This window comes from Perca flavescens, chromosome 9 (assembly GCF_004354835.1).
Source record: "Perca flavescens isolate YP-PL-M2 chromosome 9, PFLA_1.0, whole genome shotgun sequence".
Classification (NCBI taxonomy): Eukaryota; Metazoa; Chordata; class Actinopteri; order Perciformes; family Percidae; genus Perca; species Perca flavescens.
In genome coordinates, this window is record NC_041339.1 from 20,627,679 (window position 1) to 20,639,885 (window position 12,207).

Sequence of the window (12,207 nt, forward strand, 5' to 3'; positions counted from 1 at the left end):
GGAGCCATCGTCTGTCCTTGTGAAGGCACAGGATGTTTCTGAGGGCAGAGCAGGCAGAGGAGATTCCCAGCCTGAGGACAGAACATGCGTCTCTCTAAACAGATAAAGGAGACGTCATTGATTCTGACCAGATAACAACTGACGACATCAACTCTGTATTATGACTGTATTTCACACATAAAAAAGCTGTTTGAGGCTTACGTTAGTCACTTTCTGTACTTATGCTGTGAGTGCTGTAAACGGACTCTACTTGCAAGTAAACAAACTTTAATATAACTTCAGTGGCTCTGTCTATCCTTTCATAATGTAATTATTCTAACATGCACTTAGAGCACAGCGTTCAAATACAAAAGGCACCGTGTTAATCACTGCACCTGATTTTGAATGCCATACAAACAGAGTTATGGCCAATACTTCTGCAGAAAATGTTTCTGCATAGATGTTATTGCTGCGTGCACACTTTCAAACACTGAAATAATGTGTTAAAACTAGGGGTGGGAGATATTGACAAAAATGAATATCTTGATATTTTTTTTCAATATCTCGATATCGATATTCAGACGATATTTTTGAAATCCTTCTAGAAGTTAAAAGAAGCCCTGTTCGGAGGCTATTTCGGTGGTTCTCTTGGGAAAATGTACAAGCAAGATGAAATCATAACAATAAACAAAGGGCTCTGTTCTGTAACATATTGCACACAACCATGTCCTTATTGGAAGCAGTCCTGGAGCTGGGACAGGGCCGGGTCAGACTAGGTTCTGATAGTCCTTCTACTTGGCTGTATAGTCCTTCTGACCGGGACTTATGCTGGGATCAGGAGTTGGATGTGATCTGACTGGCCGAGGTGAGGGAGAGGTGCAGTTCTGTATGCTTTTTTGATGTTAGAGTATACATGATCTAGTGTCTTCTTCCCTCTAGTAACACAATCTACATGCTAGGAGAAAGCTGGAGGGGAACAGACTTTAAGGACGCCTTGTAAAAGTCCCCTGTATCCCGTATCCAGGTGATCGCGCTGCAGTTTGTTCACTATGGTTAGCAGTGAACCAAACTTTTGCTAACGTTAGCATCGGGGGATATGTAGACGGCAGTGTGCTGTTTTCGTAGTAAATAAAATGGTCAGTATATTACCGACAGGGCTCCAGGTCAGGTGAGCCGTGCTGGGCAACAATCCTGCAGTTGGTACTCCATTCATTGTGCACAAAAATGCAGTCCTCCGCCTCTGGTCGTGCCGGAGTTATTTTCTCATTCTGCCCCTACCATGACCACTGATGGTGAAGATATTTGCTTGGCAACAAAGAGCCCCTGCTATCGAGGATGTATAATTTAAGGCCCACTCAATAGCCAAGGGTGAAACAAACATCAACTCTCTAGTATTTAAATTAGCTATATTCCCTAGTCATTTGAATGCAATAAATAGGTCAGGTGACAGTCCCATGGGTTGTTGGAAAGGCTTTACATGTACTGATAATCATCAAATGTTCTTCACAAAGAAGTACTGAAAAAGTATATCCAGACCTCAAAACCTTATCAGTTGATCCAGCAAACAAGCACCTTCATCCCTGCGCCTACTCATTCCAACCTTTAAATGCCCTGAAAATGCATTTTAACTCTGCTTCTTCTTACTATGACTGATGCTAAAGAACAAACTATTATCTGCCAAAGTTTTGTTAGTTAGTAGTCCAGCCTTTACTTCCGTGACGAACGTGCGTCACTTTGTAACACACGTTATAATGCTCGCCTAGCTGCTAGTGCGACACGTCCTCATACTCTGCAACTGACTAGCTAGCAGTGCTGACCTAGCTACTCCGCATGTGCGACTCCCAACAAAGATGGAATAGAAGTGAGATGCCTCACTCTGTAGCTAAAACAGAGAGCTCAACACACAGGGTGAAAAGAGGAGCTGCAGCAATGTGCAGCACAACAAAAATATGATGTTTTCTGAAAATTAAACCATGTAAACCTATTCTGATATAACCTCTAAATACAATTATGAACCTGAAAATGAGCATAATATGAGCACTTTAAATCCAAGTTTTCTATGTCAATGGACATATGTTGTACAGTGGTTAAAAAAACGGTGTTTTGTTCTTCACTTCTTTCATATTAGTGAGTAGCTCTTTTATTAACAAAGAACAATGGAAGACCAAACCTGACCTGAAGGAGTTTACCTTAAAAGACTTGGTACATGCCCTAAAAACAGCATACACAAAAAAATAGGCAATATATATAATAAGAAGTTACTGTCAATCACAGAGCAAAATGCCTCGTTGAACAAATTGCTATTCTCGTCACGTCACGCTTCTTGTACTGTACAATAACACTGCAGAGCAGAGCGGCAGGCTGCGCAGGAGTGTCCTACTTTAATAAATGAGGTGAAGCTCATATGCTTGCAAAGAAAACACTTGCCCCGGAACATTAGAACTGCAAATGTCCCTATGTAACTACACAATGTAGTGACAAAGTCAATTTGAGACACGTTAGCGGGTAGCAGAATTATTGCTTTTATACAGGAAGATTTATTAATGTCCATCATATTTACTGCACATATACTCATGGTACCTCAACATTGTCTTCAGGTGTGTTACCAACATGATTTCCCACGGACAAATTATTTTTAACAAAAGTTCTAATTCAGGGAGATCAACGCTGACTTTGAGGGACAGAGTGAGACATGCCTCCCACCCACAATGATGTTATTGACTCATGCTTCTCTATATCTAAATAGAGTTAATGACTTTTACATGAACCTGTAATGTGTAACGGGCAGCGAACAGATGGTCTGATAGAAATTGATGACAGGTTTAGGAGTCATTAGTAATGATACTGTCTGGCAGCAGAAGTGCTACCTTCTGTAAAAACTATATGTATTGAGGCATGGATATGCAGTAATTGCCTGCGCTGCATGTTCAAAAGCTTGGATAGTATGATCAGTGCTGGTTGCTGAGCAGTATTTTTACAACGCCAAAACTATTAGAGTCATTAATGGCCCTGGTGAGGTGCAATTTTAACTGTATCCGGAGGGTGACCATTTGGGAATTGCAGGAACACACATAAGCTGTAAAATTACATTCCATATATTTGCTTAAATCTCGTCTCGATTCAAAGCCGAATTGCTTTGTGGAAGAGTTTTCCACAAACAATAACAATTAGTTTTTACAGTTGAGCTGTTCAGAGATTTGTTGTTATGTTTCCTTGACTGTTTTAAAGACTTCATTTGATGTTAAGGCTCGATTCTAGAGACATTTTGTTGAGGGACTTTATGGCCCTCTAAGCAAACAGTCATTTAAATTCAATTAAGACTATGAAATGGCACAGTTGAAAACATTCCTTTTAAAGCTTTGTTTTTTTGCATTGTTGACCTACGTGCAATGACTATATCCGGCACAGTGTATATACTGTATATTGCACATGACAGTAGATAAACTCCTTAGTGTATGTAGAGTGAATAAAATGGAATCATTAGCACAAAGCTCAACATAATGAGGAATAAACAATAATGGGATGAATCCACTGTGCTTCTGCCCACCAGAGAATTTCATAATTAGCAATTATTGGTCATTGTATTATAGTCAGAGCAACTCAACTCTTGTTGAAGTGTCTACACTCACTTACCTATCCTGAGGCATAGCAAATAAAATATCCCACTGGATGCAGACATGATTAATGTCTGTCACAAGAAGGGCTGCAATGGCAGATTAGGCATGATTATGAGTAGGCTCATTTATTTTCAACATGTCATTATCTTTTACAACATTGACTAAGCAAATGGCCAAAGTGTGTTTATGAGTATGAATGTAAACTGTTTTCCTGATCATTAACAGTAGGCAAAAACAAAGTTGAAGAAAAGTAAAACAAGAAAAGAAATATTGCATCACACACCAGGTGCAAAAAAGTCTGTAAATCTTCATACAGAAAATAAAGTTAAATCTAAGTGTCATTTAACTAGCTTTTGTTATTAAATTAAACCCCTGCTTATATTTGACGAAATATCCAACTGCACCATGTTATATGCAGTATAGTAGGGCTGGGCGAAAAAGAATTCCAGATTTCTTCACAAAAAAATCCGATTTACTTAAAATCAATCTGCAAATGACAAAGAAATTGTTCAAAACAAGTTTTAACTTTATTTTGTTTTGACTCATATACGCACACACACATGGGGCATGTATACCATTATGATTATTCGTGGCAATTTTGTGGAAATATAAATTGCTTTGAGTGTTTTCCCTACCATTGTTTTGGGGGGAATGACAAAATTATATAATTAAGCTTATATATTTAACAACAAAACGGATGCATGAGATAAAGCTGTTTTCACACATACAGGTAATTCTTCTCGTTCCTCGCTAAAAGTTTAAATCATTTTGACTTTAGTCACGCAACCTTGCCCCTATTTTCAACTGTTGCTGAGTAACATCCAAAGGTCTCTTGAATGTAGCATACCTGTAGCAAGCTCCTTTGTAGTAACTAGCGGTAAAAAAACAACGAAGAGGACCTCCGTGCTACAAAGTGGCGATTGCTAGTTGTTTAAGCCGCTACAGACCTCTGTCACAGCTCGGTCGAATCAGCTGCATTTAGTAGATGTGTTGAGCCGCAACAGAGTTCCTCAACACTTGGTTACGTAAGTAATGAAACGACTAGTTAAGAAAAGAACTAATGTTAGTACCTGTCGCTGCCATGTTGTTTGTGTATCTCTGTGGCAAATGCGCAGGGGGAGGGCTGAGCCTGTTCGGAACTATGGGAGCCCAGAGGGGAGCATCGGTGAATGTTGAGGAGAAAACCGATTTTCATTTAAACAAATGGACACTACACATTCGAGTTAATCGATAAAATCAACAAACTATTATATCGCCCAGACCTACAATATAGTCTTGCATTGCCAGACCTATCTCCACAGCGCTGCGGGGTATGGTCTGGCTCTACCATACATACATTCTGGGATAGGAGAAAAAAATGCTCTGGGTTGTTTGCATTTCTTTAAACCAATCACAATTGTCTTGGGCGGCGCTAAGCTCCGGACGCAGTGACGATGCCTCTTCAAAGTGGTATTGGGAAAGAACTTCTTTTGGGGGAACATTTGCACCCCGCAAAAGAAAACGCCATGTACAATATTAAATGAAGTTAACTGTTCACACAATACAGTTACATTCAAATTACGTTGATACATGGATAAACGTAGTTTGCTCTTACCAGTGTACCGCCGTGTGTCCTTCATCCATAGCAAATCTCTCATATTGGTCCCAAAACGTCCCAGTTATAGTAAATGCCATAAACATATTATTTGTAAATCTATACAATTATTCCCCGAAAGAACCAAGCAGGCCCGCCTTGTTGCAAAATCCAAATTTTCAGCATGTGACTCGAAGAACGTGCAACACACAGAGAGCAGAAGGTGAGGGACAACAGAGCCACGGGTGGGATGTCAGGCAATTATCCTGGAAATGTACTTCCGTTGATCTAGACTATATGCAGTATAATTATTTGCTTTTTCAAAAATGTAAAAAAAAAAAAAAACAGAACATAAATAAAGACTTAAATACATGACCTATTACTACGAGGAAATAAGAGTCAAGAACTAATATCAAAATTTAAAAAGGTTAAGAACAAAAAACATGAAATGTGATGTATGACAAATGTAAAAAATAAATTAAAAAAGAAAATTATAATTATGATTGTATAACTACTGTATATGCTAAAATGTTAACAAGACATGAGACCAATCTTAAACTTCAACACTCTTTCTCTTGTATAATTTCTTCTCATTGTGCCCCTGATCCAACAATAACATTTTCAAACAGCTTGTATCTTGTCCTCATTAATTATGTGTTCACATCTTCAAAAGTAATTATGAAAACAAAAATGTTAAACAGCTTTTTTTCCTGTATTAGTATGTGTCTTGTCATTTGACCATTCTGATAAATTTTGATGAGCCTGTTGAGCATATGTGAATAATTGATAACTGTTTTTCCAATGGCTTGACTGTCACAAACCAAGACAAATAGAGTGGAATAGAATCATAAAATATTCACTCGAGTGATGGCCTGACAATTATTAATTTCAAAGTAATTTTTACATGGATACAGGTGTCCTCATTGAGACAAGTTAAAGACCATGAACTTTAAAAGGTAAGGGACAACAAATAGGAAATGTTCCACCACTTACAACATGCATCACAGCTGAAGAATACTGACCAAATACTATCAAGGCATTCATGCCTCTTTAAGTACAGCAGTAAAGTAACGGTCAAGGTTCAAATAGTGTTATCTCCAGAAAACACAAACATTTATTCTAGCAACATATTTTACAGTGATTGTATTTTAGTGTAGTTGTAAACACCTTTGCAACCCTTCTGAGCATCTCTCACTCAACAAATGTAACGACACAAACGGTAAGCTTTCAGCTCCAATAAACACCACCTGCTTAAAAACAATATCAGTATGGTTGCTCCCAAACTGTATCAGGCTGATCTGATTACAGAGAGTTGTATTTTTTTCTAATGAGCTATGAACTGCAGTGGTATTGCATGTCTTTGTTTCTGAATGTGGAAGTTTGAAATACAAAAATACAGGAAAATTATTCCAACCCATCCATTTGGGTGGCCAGATATATTTTATTTCTCTTTTCCCCCATAACCCAATTATTCATGGTGGAACTGGATTCAAAATAATAGCCGAGTTTAATCTCACCCTTTTACATCATGATGACTTGGTGCCATCTACTGTTAATATAGAGATCATATTGCTTGGGGTGTTATGCATTAAAAAACTCAGAATAGGGCAGCTCAGATAAGTTTAAATAATACATTTAAACTACTATTTAGCCTTCTTTTGCTTAATGTGTATTTTTACATGTCCATTTCTTCAACAGCAGCATACTATTAAAAAAGAAAACTGACATTTTTCTTCTGTATGATAAACTTTAACCAAACAAAGAAACAAACAAAAACTGAATCTGGCACAACTTGTTTCATGTACATAATTTGTATTGCCATAGGCTTAATGTGGTTCCATTTTATAATTTTGTAGAAATGCTAGACAATATTCAAGGCAAGCCTCATGTTTGCCACAAACAACTCACAAAGCAGCACAGGCCTACTGTATAAACACAATTTGTACACACAATCCTTTCTCAGAATTTCAACGTGGCACCTCCTTCAACGAGTGTGTGTTGCCACCACGGACAAGTTGGATGGTGGGAGTTAGGTATTCATTAGCATATTGGTGACACAGATTAACATACATTAACATACATTACTGCTGAATTAATCATGGCATGTGGTAGAACTTGGAGAGGCATCTGAAAACAGTCTGCTCTGAAGTCGAATCAAGGAAGAAAGCTCACTGTTCTTGCATAGTAATCTCATGCAGCTTAAATAAACCAATGCAGCATATACTGTAGCAGCCTGTGATATCTGTATACAGCTTATTCATTGATTTTTCATAGTCAGCATCTTTTATTTCCTTGATGGTGCTGCTCATCTCATTAGTGAAGGATTTGGTTGTAATGTAGTTGTAGTATTTTTTTCATGCCATTATTTTACATTGATAAATTATGTTATTATAAGTGACAATATGGTCGTTTTATGTCTGGCTTTTAGGACAAATGTAAAAAAATGTCTCCAAATTGATCTCCTCATGCTAGCTGGTAAACTGTGACCTATGCTGTAAAATCATCGATAATAATAGGATATTTTTAATTCCTTCTCTTAACCAAGTGATAGCAACTAGAAACCAGCCGACTGGTCACACTGTTGCTACTTGTTAGTCTCAGTCACCATTCCTTGGTTTAGTGCTGAGCATTTCAACCTTGAGGTTGTCGCACAACAACGGGTCATTTTACTTGCATATAGAGAGATTCCTAAGAAAGTTTTTTTTTTTACAGTAAACATAGAAATATAGAAAATATAGAAAACATAAAATAAAGACTTGAAACGTTTAACTTGAGCCCCTCAATGCTCTTGAAAATAGAATGTGTCATAATCAATTGGTGGATGTGTACTGTATTTGTGCATATTTATCATTTTGTGTGTATGAATTTTATAAGATGTAATTTTATTCCATTTTGGGGTGCCTTTTTAATAACTGGCCAAAAATAATTAATAAAAATAAGACGTTTGGGCTAACTCTGGCTCATTTACAGTTTCCTTTTCCTTTTCTGTTTATCAATAAGCATAGTCCCTGTCAAATAAAGTAATAAAAAAAAAAGAATCTCATATCAAATGCTCTGACAGAGAGTTTGTCATGAGAACTTGAAAATGGGGTCATAAAAATAGTTTCTTTATGATTTGAAGTTCCTCATGAATTAAAAAGAGGCCAACATCTCAAACGTCTTTTCCTTGAGGGCAGAATAGTTATAAACATTGAATCACGACATGTTTTATATGAAAAACATATCAATCAACCGGAAGTCCTCCTGAAGCCACAAATCCAAACCCCTCTTAGCCAAGGTGGAGCAAATCCACAAAATGAATTGATAAATAAAGTGAGAGAATCTCAAAGTGGGGGAATTAAACTAACACATCAAATGTCACTGATTCCATTATCAGCATTTTGGTCATGGCTACTTTTGTGGTTTGCTATCTCGGTGGAACACACAGCTGGGGTCCTATCTAGGTACGAACACCAATTCTGCCTTGGGCACAGGTAGCACATTATGTGGCAGCGCTCTTGGAGATGAACACTAAGCAGATAATGTCATTCCTTCCAATACTCATCATTAACTCCTGACTGCCAGGCATACTGTTACAGCCCACATTGAGGCAAAGCCATATTATTGGTAGTATGAGTCAGGTCCTGACCGTCTGTTCCACTCAGTTAAGAGTAATACGAATAGTTTCCTATTAAACACTACTTAAACAGCCCACAAAGTGCTCTTAAAATTGTAATGTAATGAAAGCGCCATGCATGAAACTGGAACGTAAGTGCCCGAGCAGCTAGTATCACTTGAAAAAGGCCATTTAAAAAGCAAGCTGCAGCACTTGATGGACAGCTCCTTCTCTATGTTGCAACGTGGAAAGGGGCTGACAACTCAAATTATATGGTTATTACACCAGTCCAGTCTGGTTGTATGGACCTGCTGACACTTTCACAATAAACATGACCCATCACACAGCAAGCTTTTTGCCAGTCAAGAGCATGGGCATAATGAAAAGCAACTCCTATTTTACTTTACCCTAAGTATCAACTATAGGTAAAAAATGCTCTCAAGCCTGTCCTTTCTTCCACATCCTGCAGCAAAGATGCAGATAAAAAGAGTGCAGCAGTATTGAGTGACATACTGTTTTAACTTAAATGTCAGGTTACAATATGTATAAAACAGTAAGAATAGATAAGTTGGTTTCTTTTCCAACCATTGTAATCAATACAAACTAACACAAATACTGTTCCATGCCAAGATTGAGACTGAAAATGAGATTCACAATCTCTTTTTCTGTAAATATGCACACTTGAAACTGCCATATGCATTGAAATGAACTTGATAACCTACATCTAGCTGCTGAGTATCCTGACTGGTAAAAGTGGTTAACAATTACACAAGTGTCCAAATAATAAAGGAATTTAAAGCACATAAGCACAAACACAAACAATCTTAGTTTACATTTTTAGTTATAGCTTCCCTTTAAAGCTTTTCAGCAATTGTTGTAATATATCTAATGAACCACATGGGATAGATTTGTCAAGTAAAAAAAAAGTCTCAGTGTGCTTGAATGTCCATGGAGACTGAAAAACAGCAAATAAAAACTTGCAGGTAAACCACTGTGCTTGAAAACATTGGCCAAAGAGTGGACAATGTCCCTCTAATCCTTCTCATGCTTACTAATTAATTCACTACCCCTGGTTAAGGATGGGCAATATGGAGAAAATTACAATGTCCTTGACCGAATACCTCAATGTTGTTACTGTAACAATATTGTGGGCTTGACAATTGGTACTTTAACAAAATATCTTCACAATTAGATTTGTGATAAATGATTTTCAGTAATGTGGATACAATGACTAAGTGGTTAAAGGCAAATAATAGAACAGCTAGAACAGTCTGGTAAGTTCATACAGGACTCGGAAGTTGGATAAGGTTTCTGACTACTGTCTAAATGACCGGTATCTACCGGACTGAATAGCAACGTGGGTTTTGGTGCCACTTAAATGTCTGCACTGCTCTCTGGTGCTCCGAAACAGACATCAAAGGAAACAGAAGCATTGCTGCATGTGATGCTAGTTAACACTTGGCAGAAGGTAACATTAGCCTATCGTTAGCTAGTAGCTGCACACGGCTAAAATGCTGACAGCTAAACGGTGTAAACGGTGGCTGTATTTCACTGAAAAGTAAAAAAAACAACACAGCCTTGTGGTGCATTGAAAGTTATTTTAAAATACCCTTTTGCCATCTAGTGGTTCTTTTTGTTATTTAACAGCAATTTATTGGCGAAATAAGAAATTGTTATAAGATCCCATTTCAAATAAAATCATTTAAATTTGACTTCAAATTTGAAAAGAAATGAAAGTGTCAACAAAATGGCAATTAAAGGACTTTCTGTCTTTATTAGAGTGTTCTGTATTCATCTCAACAGGAATTGAATTTAAAAATACAATTTCAATTTTTTTTAATGAATCAGATGATTTATCCCATGACAAATGTCCTCCCTGGGTAACAGGAATGGATTTATTTTAATGTGTACCTTTTAATCATATAAACGTTTATGTATATCCAAAGTTACAGTTTACCAAACAATTACTGCTCAGAAAGCTACACTTTTATCACAATTAATGTGATATATTTGGGTATTTATAATGCAATGGGCTCATTATTTGCTCTTGGTCACACAATATTCCATGCCAAAAAGAGAAAAATAATGGAAGATGTACAAAAATGCTTTACAGTAAAGGTAATAGGGTTTTTAATGTATACTCAACTCAGGAAAACATGATTGTGTAATATAACATGGGAATCTGGGTTTAATTACTTGACTGTGTCGTTGTTATTCGGAATGACATGCTGTTAGCCAAGAATGACATACTGCAAGTATTTCAGTAAAGGCTCTCTTCGGAACATATTTTACAACAACATAATGCGGACTCTTATTCAGTGACTCGGACTGGGGAGTCGAGACTTGACTCAACAATTCGGTGCATCCCTATATCTAGCCTTATATCACAATATCGATATATCGATATATTGCCCAGCCCTACCCCTGGTGTAATTGCAGTTTGTCCATCAATTAATGGTAATTGATGACTTGAAGGGCCATGAATTCAAACATCTTTGCTGCCTTGTGTAGTGAAGCATCATGGACCACATTTAATTCGTCCTGCCAAATTATTATTTCTGCCCTCCACACAGTAAGCTGTAAGGAACTGTGCATGTAATGTAGAAATGTCTAAAACTCAACATCTTATTTAGGAAAACACCTCATAGCCTCCATTTCACCAATGAAACTGAATTATTTGTCATTCAATGTAATGAGTTGCCAATTATTCTTTGAAACAATGAAACAATGAAATAATAATAATAATAATAATAATGCATGAGTTGACCTGAGGTAATACTTTTTCCTTTCATTTTCTTATTTGCTAAAATAGATAGAGACATTTTGGAACAGAGTCCTACATTTCATTATACAGATCAAGATCTAGATAAAGAGAAAGAGAAAGAAAGCTTATCAGATGCATGCAGAGTATACCTCTATACAAATGTACACTGTTGTTTAAAATGTAGAAAACCCCAAAAAATTTTGGAGGAAAGGGGATTTCCTGTTTTTTAATTGAAGCACTAGCCCCTTCAGGAGGCTGTGCATGTCCCTACTGGGATGGGTTTTACTTTGGGCCATATATGTACTGGTCAAAGCATAAGTAATGCAAAATTACTATGCATGTTATTTATACTACATATGACAGACAATATAGACAAACAATATACTGACATGAGATCTATCTGAATATGTTAATAGTGTATTTTTACAGTCAATCTCTCAAAGTAAACTAAATGATTTCACTGGAGACATTTGGAGTGATTACATTCAGAAAATGGGTGACTTTCCGCTGCTCTACTTTTTTGTTACAGTGATTTCATATTTATCACTTAAAGTGTGTCACTTTCGAGGGTTTTGCTATCACTGTTGATATTCAGAATAGACGTGTGTAACTCTAAGATAATGCTTTAAAAATGCCCATACCCACTCAACACATCTCAGCAGATCTTTTTCATAAGATA